We start from the raw sequence: 10,000 nt of genomic DNA on the forward strand, positions 1-10,000 counted from the left end.
CAGGTACTGTAAGCTTTTTTGAAATTTTTCACTTAGTATATAATAATTTTGCCAAAAAATAGAGTCAATGCCCGATCTCTGAAAATAAGCAGGTTTGCGCCAGGTTAGTACATGGATGGGAGACTGCCTGGGAATACCAGGTGCTTTAAATGTTTGGATATCTTTCACGAATTATATAATAATCTTGCAACAAAAAAAAAGAGTCAATGCCCGATCTCTGAATCTTAGCAGGTTTAGATCTGGTTAGTTCTTGGATGAGAGACCGCCAAGGAATACCAGGTGCTTTAAGCTTTTGGAATTTTTTCACTTAGTATATAATAAATTTGGCAAAAAATAGAGTCAATGCCCGATCTCTGAATCTTAGCAGGTTTAGGTCTGGTTAGTACTTGGATGAGAGACCGCCAAGGAATACCAGGTGCTTTAAGCTTTTGGAATTTTTTCACTTAGTATATAATAAATTTGGCAAAAAATAGAGTCAATGCCCGATCTCTGAATATAAGCAGGTTTGGGCCAGGTTAGTACATGGATGGGAGACTGCCTGGGAATACCAGGTGCTTTAAGCTTTTGGAATTTTTTCACTTAGTATATAATAAATTTGGCAAAAAATAGAGTCAATGCCCGATCTCTGAATATAAGCAGGTTTGGGCCAGGTTAGTACATGGATGGGAGACTGCCTGGGAATACCAGGTGCTTTAAATTTTTGGATATTTTTCACGAATTATATAATAATCTTGCAAAAAAAAAAAAAAAAAAAAAAAGAGTCAATGCCCGATCTCTGAATCTTAGCAGGTTTAGGTCTGGTTAGTACTTGGATGAGAGACCGCCAAGGAATACCAGGTGCTTTAAGCTTTTGGAATTTTTTCACTTAGTATATAATAAATTTGGCAAAAAATAGAGTCAATGCCCGATCTCTGAATATAAGCAGGTTTGGGCCAGGTTAGTACATGGATGGGAGACTGCCTGGGAATACCAGGTGCTTTAAGCTTTTGGAATTTTTTCACTTAGTATATAATAAATTTGGCAAAAAATAGAGTCAATGCCCGATCTCTGAATATAAGCAGGTTTGGGCCAGGTTAGTACATGGATGGGAGACTGCCTGGGAATACCAGGTGCTTTAAATGTTTGGATATTTTTCACGAATTATATAATAATCTTGCAAAAAAAAAAAAAAAAAAAAAAAAAGAGTCAATGCCCGATCTCTGAATCTTAGCAGGTTTAGGTCTGGTTAGTACTTGGATGAGAGACCGCCAAGGAATACCAGGTGCTTTAAGCTTTTGGAATTTTTTCACTTAGTATATAATAATTTTGCCAAAAAATAGAGTCAATGCCCGATCTCTGAATATAAGCAGGTTTGGGCCAGGTTAGTAATTGGATGAGAGACCGCCTAGGAATACCAGGTGCTTTAAGCTTTTGGGGTTTCTTTCCTACTTTTATAATGTACTGGCGAGTAGATTGGCTGATCTTTAAATAGCCTTCTCTTTGCAGCAGTCTTCGCTTATGGCCATACCAGCCTGGCTATGCCCGATCTTGTCTGATCTCGGAAGCTAAGCAGGTTTGGGCCTGGTTAGTGCCTGGATGGGAGACCGCCTGGGAATACCAGGTACTGTAAGCTTTTTTGAAATTTTTCACTTAGTATATAATAATTTTGCCAAAAAATAGAGTCAATGCCCGATCTCTGAAAATAAGCAGGTTTGCGCCAGGTTAGTACATGGATGGGAGACTGCCTGGGAATACCAGGTGCTTTAAATGTTTGGATATCTTTCACGAATTATATAATAATCTTGCAACAAAAAAAAAGAGTCAATGCCCGATCTCTGAATCTTAGCAGGTTTAGATCTGGTTAGTTCTTGGATGAGAGACCGCCAAGGAATACCAGGTGCTTTAAGCTTTTGGAATTTTTTCACTTAGTATATAATAAATTTGGCAAAAAATAGAGTCAATGCCCGATCTCTGAATCTTAGCAGGTTTAGGTCTGGTTAGTACTTGGATGAGAGACCGCCAAGGAATACCAGGTGCTTTAAGCTTTTGGAATTTTTTCACTTAGTATATAATAAATTTGGCAAAAAATAGAGTCAATGCCCGATCTCTGAATATAAGCAGGTTTGGGCCAGGTTAGTACATGGATGGGAGACTGCCTGGGAATACCAGGTGCTTTAAGCTTTTGGAATTTTTTCACTTAGTATATAATAAATTTGGCAAAAAATAGAGTCAATGCCCGATCTCTGAATATAAGCAGGTTTGGGCCAGGTTAGTACATGGATGGGAGACTGCCTGGGAATACCAGGTGCTTTAAATTTTTGGATATTTTTCACGAATTATATAATAATCTTGCAAAAAAAAAAAAAAAAAAAAAAAGAGTCAATGCCCGATCTCTGAATCTTAGCAGGTTTAGGTCTGGTTAGTACTTGGATGAGAGACCGCCAAGGAATACCAGGTGCTTTAAGCTTTTGGAATTTTTTCACTTAGTATATAATAAATTTGGCAAAAAATAGAGTCAATGCCCGATCTCTGAATATAAGCAGGTTTGGGCCAGGTTAGTACTTGGATGAGAGACCGCCTAGGAATACCAGGTGCTTTAAGCTTTTGGGGTTTCTTTCCTACTTTTATAATGTACTGGCGAGTAGATTGGCTGATCTTTAAATAGCCTTCTCTTTGCAGCAGTCTTCGCTTATGGCCATACCAGCCTGGCTATGCCCGATCTTGTCTGATCTCGTAAGCTAAGCAGGTTTGGGCCTGGTTAGTGCCTGGATGGGAGACCGCCTGGGAATACCAGGTACTCTAAGCTTTTTTGAAATTTTTCACTTAGTATATAATAATTTTGCCAAAAAATAGAGTCAATGCCCGATCTCTGAATATAAGCAGGTTTGCGCCAGGTTAGTACATGGATGGGAGACTGCCTGGGAATACCAGGTGCTTTAAATGTTTGGATATTTTTCACGAATTATATAATAATCTTGCAAAAAAAAAAAAAAAAAAAAAAAAGAGTCAATGCCCGATCTCTGAATCTTAGCAGGTTTAGGTCTGGTTAGTACTTGGATGAGAGACCGCCAAGGAATACCAGGTGCTTTAAGCTTTTGGAATTTTTTCACTTAGTATATAATAAATTTGGCAAAAAATAGAGTCAATGCCCGATCTCTGAATATAAGCAGGTTTGGGCCAGGTTAGTACATGGATGGGAGACTGCCTGGGAATACCAGGTGCTTTAAGCTTTTGGAATTTTTTCACTTAGTATATAATAAATTTGGCAAAAAATAGAGTCAATGCCCGATCTCTGAATATAAGCAGGTTTGGGCCAGGTTAGTACATGGATGGGAGACTGCCTGGGAATACCAGGTGCTTTAAATTTTTGGATATTTTTCACGAATTATATAATAATCTTGCAAAAAAAAAAAAAAAAAAAAAAAGAGTCAATGCCCGATCTCTGAATCTTAGCAGGTTTAGGTCTGGTTAGTACTTGGATGAGAGACCGCCAAGGAATACCAGGTGCTTTAAGCTTTTGGAATTTTTTCACTTAGTATATAATAAATTTGGCAAAAAATAGAGTCAATGCCCGATCTCTGAATATAAGCAGGTTTGGGCCAGGTTAGTACTTGGATGAGAGACCGCCTAGGAATACCAGGTGCTTTAAGCTTTTGGGGTTTCTTTCCTACTTTTATAATGTACTGGCGAGTAGATTGGCTGATCTTTAAATAGCCTTCTCTTTGCAGCAGTCTTCGCTTATGGCCATACCAGCCTGGCTATGCCCGATCTTGTCTGATCTCGTAAGCTAAGCAGGTTTGGGCCTGGTTAGTGCCTGGATGGGAGACCGCCTGGGAATACCAGGTACTCTAAGCTTTTTTGAAATTTTTCACTTAGTATATAATAATTTTGCCAAAAAATAGAGTCAATGCCCGATCTCTGAATATAAGCAGGTTTGCGCCAGGTTAGTACATGGATGGGAGACTGCCTGGGAATACCAGGTGCTTTAAATGTTTGGATATTTTTCACGAATTATATAATAATCTTGCAAAAAAAAAAAAAAAAAAAAAAAAAAAGAGTCAATGCCCGATCTCTGAATCTTAGCAGGTTTAGGTCTGGTTAGTACTTGGATGAGAGACCGCCAAGTAATACCAGGTGCTTTAAGCTTTTGGAATTTTTTCACTTAGTATATAATAATTTTGCCAAAAAATAGAGTCAATGCCCGATCTCTGAATATAAGCAGGTTTGGGCCAGGTTAGTAATTGGATGAGAGACCGCCTAGGAATACCAGGTGCTTTAAGCTTTTGGGGTTTCTTTCCTACTTTTATAATGTACTGGCGAGTAGATTGGCTGATCTTTAAATAGCCTTCTCTTTGCAGCAGTCTTCGCTTATGGCCATACCAGCCTGGCTATGCCCGATCTTGTCTGATCTCGGAAGCTAAGCAGGTTTGGGCCTGGTTAGTGCCTGGATGGGAGACCGCCTGGGAATACCAGGTACTGTAAGCTTTTTTGAAATTTTTCACTTAGTATATAATAATTTTGCCAAAAAATAGAGTCAATGCCCGATCTCTGAAAATAAGCAGGTTTGCGCCAGGTTAGTACATGGATGGGAGACTGCCTGGGAATTCCAGGTGCTTTAAATGTTTGGATATCTTTCACGAATTATATAATAATCTTGCAACAAAAAAAAAGAGTCAATGCCCGATCTCTGAATCTTAGCAGGTTTAGATCTGGTTAGTTCTTGGATGAGAGACCGCCAAGGAATACCAGGTGCTTTAAGCTTTTGGAATTTTTTCACTTAGTATATAATAAATTTGGCAAAAAATAGAGTCAATGCCCGATCTCTGAATCTTAGCAGGTTTAGGTCTGGTTAGTACTTGGATGAGAGACCGCCAAGGAATACCAGGTGCTTTAAGCTTTTGGAATTTTTTCACTTAGTATATAATAAATTTGGCAAAAAATAGAGTCAATGCCCGATCTCTGAATATAAGCAGGTTTGGGCCAGGTTAGTACATGGATGGGAGACTGCCTGGGAATACCAGGTGCTTTAAGCTTTTGGAATTTTTTCACTTAGTATATAATAAATTTGGCAAAAAATAGAGTCAATGCCCGATCTCTGAATATAAGCAGGTTTGGGCCAGGTTAGTACATGGATGGGAGACTGCCTGGGAATACCAGGTGCTTTAAATTTTTGGATATTTTTCACGAATTATATAATAATCTTGCAAAAAAAAAAAAAAAAAAAAAAAGAGTCAATGCCCGATCTCTGAATCTTAGCAGGTTTAGGTCTGGTTAGTACTTGGATGAGAGACCGCCAAGGAATACCAGGTGCTTTAAGCTTTTGGAATTTTTTCACTTAGTATATAATAAATTTGGCAAAAAATAGAGTCAATGCCCGATCTCTGAATATAAGCAGGTTTGGGCCAGGTTAGTACTTGGATGAGAGACCGCCTAGGAATACCAGGTGCTTTAAGCTTTTGGGGTTTCTTTCCTACTTTTATAATGTACTGGCGAGTAGATTGGCTGATCTTTAAATAGCCTTCTCTTTGCAGCAGTCTTCGCTTATGGCCATACCAGCCTGGCTATGCCCGATCTTGTCTGATCTCGTAAGCTAAGCAGGTTTGGGCCTGGTTAGTGCCTGGATGGGAGACCGCCTGGGAATACCAGGTACTCTAAGCTTTTTTGAAATTTTTCACTTAGTATATAATAATTTTGCCAAAAAATAGAGTCAATGCCCGATCTCTGAATATAAGCAGGTTTGCGCCAGGTTAGTACATGGATGGGAGACTGCCTGGGAATACCAGGTGCTTTAAATGTTTGGATATTTTTCACGAATTATATAATAATCTTGCAAAAAAAAAAAAAAAAAAAAAAAAAAAGAGTCAATGCCCGATCTCTGAATCTTAGCAGGTTTAGGTCTGGTTAGTACTTGGATGAGAGACCGCCAAGTAATACCAGGTGCTTTAAGCTTTTGGAATTTTTTCACTTAGTATATAATAATTTTGCCAAAAAATAGAGTCAATGCCCGATCTCTGAATATAAGCAGGTTTGGGCCAGGTTAGTAATTGGATGAGAGACCGCCTAGGAATACCAGGTGCTTTAAGCTTTTGGGGTTTCTTTCCTACTTTTATAATGTACTGGCGAGTAGATTGGCTGATCTTTAAATAGCCTTCTCTTTGCAGCAGTCTTCGCTTATGGCCATACCAGCCTGGCTATGCCCGATCTTGTCTGATCTCGGAAGCTAAGCAGGTTTGGGCCTGGTTAGTGCCTGGATGGGAGACCGCCTGGGAATACCAGGTACTGTAAGCTTTTTTGAAATTTTTCACTTAGTATATAATAATTTTGCCAAAAAATAGAGTCAATGCCCGATCTCTGAAAATAAGCAGGTTTGCGCCAGGTTAGTACATGGATGGGAGACTGCCTGGGAATTCCAGGTGCTTTAAATGTTTGGATATCTTTCACGAATTATATAATAATCTTGCAACAAAAAAAAAGAGTCAATGCCCGATCTCTGAATCTTAGCAGGTTTAGATCTGGTTAGTTCTTGGATGAGAGACCGCCAAGGAATACCAGGTGCTTTAAGCTTTTGGAATTTTTTCACTTAGTATATAATAAATTTGGCAAAAAATAGAGTCAATGCCCGATCTCTGAATCTTAGCAGGTTTAGGTCTGGTTAGTACTTGGATGAGAGACCGCCAAGGAATACCAGGTGCTTTAAGCTTTTGGAATTTTTTCACTTAGTATATAATAAATTTGGCAAAAAATAGAGTCAATGCCCGATCTCTGAATATAAGCAGGTTTGGGCCAGGTTAGTACATGGATGGGAGACTGCCTGGGAATACCAGGTGCTTTAAGCTTTTGGAATTTTTTCACTTAGTATATAATAAATTTGGCAAAAAATAGAGTCAATGCCCGATCTCTGAATATAAGCAGGTTTGGGCCAGGTTAGTACATGGATGGGAGACTGCCTGGGAATACCAGGTGCTTTAAATTTTTGGATATTTTTCACGAATTATATAATAATCTTGCAAAAAAAAAAAAAAAAAAAAAAAGAGTCAATGCCCGATCTCTGAATCTTAGCAGGTTTAGGTCTGGTTAGTACTTGGATGAGAGACCGCCAAGGAATACCAGGTGCTTTAAGCTTTTGGAATTTTTTCACTTAGTATATAATAAATTTGGCAAAAAATAGAGTCAATGCCCGATCTCTGAATATAAGCAGGTTTGGGCCAGGTTAGTACTTGGATGAGAGACCGCCTAGGAATACCAGGTGCTTTAAGCTTTTGGGGTTTCTTTCCTACTTTTATAATGTACTGGCGAGTAGATTGGCTGATCTTTAAATAGCCTTCTCTTTGCAGCAGTCTTCACTTATGGCCATACCAGCCTGGCTATGCCCGATCTTGTCTGATCTCGTAAGCTAAGCAGGTTTGGGCCTGGTTAGTGCCTGGATGGGAGACCGCCTGGGAATACCAGGTACTCTAAGCTTTTTTGAAATTTTTCACTTAGTATATAATAATTTTGCCAAAAAATAGAGTCAATGCCCGATCTCTGAATATAAGCAGGTTTGCGCCAGGTTAGTACATGGATGGGAGACTGCCTGGGAATACCAGGTGCTTTAAATGTTTGGATATTTTTCACGAATTATATAATAATCTTGCAAAAAAAAAAAAAAAAAAAAAAAAAAGAGTCAATGCCCGATCTCTGAATCTTAGCAGGTTTAGGTCTGGTTAGTACTTGGATGAGAGACCGCCAAGTAATACCAGGTGCTTTAAGCTTTTGGAATTTTTTCACTTAGTATATAATAATTTTGCCAAAAAATAGAGTCAATGCCCGATCTCTGAATATAAGCAGGTTTGGGCCAGGTTAGTAATTGGATGAGAGACCGCCTAGGAATACCAGGTGCTTTAAGCTTTTGGGGTTTCTTTCCTACTTTTATAATGTACTGGCGAGTAGATTGGCTGATCTTTAAATAGCCTTCTCTTTGCAGCAGTCTTCGCTTATGGCCATACCAGCCTGGCTATGCCCGATCTTGTCTGATCTCGGAAGCTAAGCAGGTTTGGGCCTGGTTAGTGCCTGGATGGGAGACCGCCTGGGAATACCAGGTACTCTAAGCTTTTTTGAAATTTTTCACTTAGTATATAATAATTTTGCCAAAAAATAGAGTCAATGCCCGATCTCTGAATATAAGCAGGTTTGCGCCAGGTTAGTACATGGATGGGAGACTGCCTGGGAATACCAGGTGCTTTAAATGTTTGGATATTTTTCACGAATTATATAATAATCTTGCAAAAAAAAAAAAAAAAAAAAAAAAAAAGAGTCAATGCCCGATCTCTGAATCTTAGCAGGTTTAGGTCTGGTTAGTACTTGGATGAGAGACCGCCAAGTAATACCAGGTGCTTTAAGCTTTTGGAATTTTTTCACTTAGTATATAATAATTTTGCCAAAAAATAGAGTCAATGCCCGATCTCTGAATATAAGCAGGTTTGGGCCAGGTTAGTAATTGGATGAGAGACCGCCTAGGAATACCAGGTGCTTTAAGCTTTTGGGGTTTCTTTCCTACTTTTATAATGTACTGGCGAGTAGATTGGCTGATCTTTAAATAGCCTTCTCTTTGCAGCAGTCTTCGCTTATGGCCATACCAGCCTGGCTATGCCCGATCTTGTCTGATCTCGGAAGCTAAGCAGGTTTGGGCCTGGTTAGTGCCTGGATGGGAGACCGCCTGGGAATACCAGGTACTGTAAGCTTTTTTGAAATTTTTCACTTAGTATATAATAATTTTGCCAAAAAATAGAGTCAATGCCCGATCTCTGAAAATAAGCAGGTTTGCGCCAGGTTAGTACATGGATGGGAGACTGCCTGGGAATTCCAGGTGCTTTAAATGTTTGGATATCTTTCACGAATTATATAATAATCTTGCAACAAAAAAAAAGAGTCAATGCCCGATCTCTGAATCTTAGCAGGTTTAGATCTGGTTAGTTCTTGGATGAGAGACCGCCAAGGAATACCAGGTGCTTTAAGCTTTTGGAATTTTTTCACTTAGTATATAATAAATTTGGCAAAAAATAGAGTCAATGCCCGATCTCTGAATCTTAGCAGGTTTAGGTCTGGTTAGTACTTGGATGAGAGACCGCCAAGGAATACCAGGTGCTTTAAGCTTTTGGAATTTTTTCACTTAGTATATAATAAATTTGGCAAAAAATAGAGTCAATGCCCGATCTCTGAATATAAGCAGGTTTGGGCCAGGTTAGTACATGGATGGGAGACTGCCTGGGAATACCAGGTGCTTTAAGCTTTTGGAATTTTTTCACTTAGTATATAATAAATTTGGCAAAAAATAGAGTCAATGCCCGATCTCTGAATATAAGCAGGTTTGGGCCAGGTTAGTACATGGATGGGAGACTGCCTGGGAATACCAGGTGCTTTAAATGTTTGGATATTTTTCACGAATTATATAATAATCTTGCAAAAAAAAAAAAAAAAAAAAAAAAAGAGTCAATGCCCGATCTCTGAATCTTAGCAGGTTTAGGTCTGGTTAGTACTTGGATGAGAGACCGCCAAGGAATACCAGGTGCTTTAAGCTTTTGGAATTTTTTCACTTAGTATATAATAATTTTGCCAAAAAATAGAGTCAATGCCCGATCTCTGAATATAAGCAGGTTTGGGCCAGGTTAGTAATTGGATGAGAGACCGCCTAGGAATACCAGGTGCTTTAAGCTTTTGGGGTTTCTTTCCTACTTTTATAATGTACTGGCGAGTAGATTGGCTGATCTTTAAATAGCCTTCTCTTTGCAGCAGTCTTCGCTTATGGCCATACCAGCCTGGCTATGCCCGATCTTGTCTGATCTCGGAAGCTAAGCAGGTTTGGGCCTGGTTAGTGCCTGGATGGGAGACCGCCTGGGAATACCAGGTACTGTAAGCTTTTTTGAAATTTTTCACTTAGTATATAATAATTTTGCCAAAAAATAGAGTCAATGCCCGATCTCTGAAAATAAGCAGGTTTGCGCCAGGTTAGTACATGGATGGGAGACTGCCTGGGAATACCAGG

At 39.2% G+C, this 10,000-nt stretch overlaps 6 non-coding genes and 5 pseudogenes across 6 annotated transcripts in view; all 11 read left to right on the plus strand.

The window, feature by feature from the left end:
• Nucleotides 1-15, plus strand: part of LOC127975726 (5S ribosomal RNA) — a 119-nt gene extending 104 nt beyond the window's left edge. Inside the window, exon 1 of the ribosomal RNA XR_008157580.1 lies at nt 1-15. This exon is cut by the window's left edge and continues 104 nt beyond it. This is a non-coding gene — a ribosomal RNA (5S ribosomal RNA).
• A 1,478-nt stretch (nt 16-1,493) lies between these two features.
• Nucleotides 1,494-1,612, plus strand: LOC127975727 (5S ribosomal RNA). The gene has a single exon (XR_008157581.1). It is a non-coding gene; the product is annotated as a 5S ribosomal RNA (ribosomal RNA).
• Nucleotides 1,613-2,666: 1,054 nt separating this feature from the next.
• Nucleotides 2,667-2,785, plus strand: LOC127975612 (uncharacterized; annotated as a pseudogene).
• A 930-nt stretch (nt 2,786-3,715) lies between these two features.
• LOC127975613 (uncharacterized) lies at nt 3,716-3,834 on the plus strand (annotated as a pseudogene).
• Nucleotides 3,835-4,345: 511 nt separating this feature from the next.
• On the plus strand, nt 4,346-4,464 carry LOC127975728 (5S ribosomal RNA). The gene has a single exon (XR_008157582.1). It is a non-coding gene; the product is annotated as a 5S ribosomal RNA (ribosomal RNA).
• A 1,054-nt stretch (nt 4,465-5,518) lies between these two features.
• On the plus strand, nt 5,519-5,637 carry LOC127975614 (uncharacterized; annotated as a pseudogene).
• A 511-nt stretch (nt 5,638-6,148) lies between these two features.
• On the plus strand, nt 6,149-6,267 carry LOC127975729 (5S ribosomal RNA). The gene has a single exon (XR_008157583.1). It is a non-coding gene; the product is annotated as a 5S ribosomal RNA (ribosomal RNA).
• A 1,054-nt stretch (nt 6,268-7,321) lies between these two features.
• On the plus strand, nt 7,322-7,440 carry LOC127975704 (uncharacterized; annotated as a pseudogene).
• A 510-nt stretch (nt 7,441-7,950) lies between these two features.
• Nucleotides 7,951-8,069, plus strand: LOC127975566 (uncharacterized; annotated as a pseudogene).
• Nucleotides 8,070-8,580: 511 nt separating this feature from the next.
• On the plus strand, nt 8,581-8,699 carry LOC127975730 (5S ribosomal RNA). The gene has a single exon (XR_008157584.1). It is a non-coding gene; the product is annotated as a 5S ribosomal RNA (ribosomal RNA).
• A 1,056-nt stretch (nt 8,700-9,755) lies between these two features.
• Nucleotides 9,756-9,874, plus strand: LOC127975731 (5S ribosomal RNA). Its single transcript, XR_008157585.1, has one exon. It is a non-coding gene; the product is annotated as a 5S ribosomal RNA (ribosomal RNA).
• The last annotated feature ends 126 nt before the right edge of the window (nt 9,875-10,000 follow it).

The sequence above is a fragment of the Carassius gibelio genome, chromosome B16 (genome assembly GCF_023724105.1).
Source record: "Carassius gibelio isolate Cgi1373 ecotype wild population from Czech Republic chromosome B16, carGib1.2-hapl.c, whole genome shotgun sequence".
In the NCBI taxonomy this organism is placed as follows: Eukaryota; Metazoa; Chordata; class Actinopteri; order Cypriniformes; family Cyprinidae; genus Carassius; species Carassius gibelio.